This window comes from Eubalaena glacialis, chromosome 2 (genome assembly GCF_028564815.1).
Source record: "Eubalaena glacialis isolate mEubGla1 chromosome 2, mEubGla1.1.hap2.+ XY, whole genome shotgun sequence".
NCBI lineage: Eukaryota > Metazoa > Chordata > Mammalia > Artiodactyla > Balaenidae > Eubalaena > Eubalaena glacialis.
Genome location: NC_083717.1, coordinates 70,704,270 through 70,705,483, shown reverse-complemented (window position 1 = coordinate 70,705,483; position 1,214 = coordinate 70,704,270).

Genomic DNA, 1,214 nt, shown 5'->3' with positions numbered 1-1,214 from the left:
GCCCAGCCCAGCGAGGGCCCGCCCCTTCCCGCGCCCGCCTCCACCCCCTCCCCGGTGCAGGGTGTGTACGCCCGACCCGAGTGAGTGTCCCACAGCTGCCAGGTGTGCGGCCCCGGCTGAGTCGCCCACGCTGCTGCAGGCCATCCTCACTGAAGCCCCGAGTAGAAAATGACCCAGGCCCCCTTTTGACCCACCCTTGGACTTGTCTTTGTCCCAGCTCCGCGGGCTGAGCCTGCTGGTCTCGCCTGGGGAATTGCTACTACTTACTGCCTCCCTCTTGAATTATTTCCCTCCAAGACGGGCCGTGTAGAAGGAGCCATTTAACACCCAGGGCAACTGAGTCTCAGAGTGCTGCCATGATTGCCCAAGGTTGCACAGCCAGAGGGGGTAAATCTGGGATTCTGAAAACTAAAAGACCTTTCCTCTGCCTTTCAGCCTCCAGAATTCTCTGCATTGCTAAAGTCTCTCGCCTCTCACAAGACATGCCAAGATCCTCCTTTGGGGCCCTGCATGAAAGGGAGCCTGAGGAGACAAGTAATGGGGGAGGGCAGAGGGGAGATTGACCCAACTCTGCAGGAGGGAAGGGACAAGACTCCCATGCCCTCTGCCCATTAGAGAAAACCCCACATTTTGGCCTCATGGTCACATGGAAATCTAAGCACAGGTCATCACTAATTCCTACACCAAGAAGCCTCTCAACACCCTACCCACACCTCCACACACCAGCATCCTCTGAGGGAGGAACTTCTCCACCTTCTGCATCCAGGCTGAGCAGGACCCTGAGCTCAGAGCAGAGGTCCTTGCTGTCAGATTGTATGTATGACTTTGGGAGCAAGAGCAAGACCAGACCCCAGCCACCACAGGGCTTCCCAGGCCGGGGAATGAGTGCTGGCTGCTCCCAGGAGTCTGCATCAAACCTCCGGTTGCTGTGAGGCCTGTACTGCTCCAGAAGCACCAAAAAGTGTCTGAGAGCCTTATGGCCTCAGAAAAGGCCCTTAGTGCCACCAAAGTCCTGGGAGCCTCATGGGACCCAGGAGTTCTAACACGGCTGCTGAACCTCAGGCCCAGAAAGGCAGAGCCTGCAGCAGGGGGGCAGGTGACCTGGGAACCATCCCTCCTTCCACCTCTTCTTCACTGTGGGCCCTTAGGCAGGGCTGATGCCAAAAGCTCAGCATCTCTGTACACAAGGGCTGAATTGAATCTCGGAGACGGAG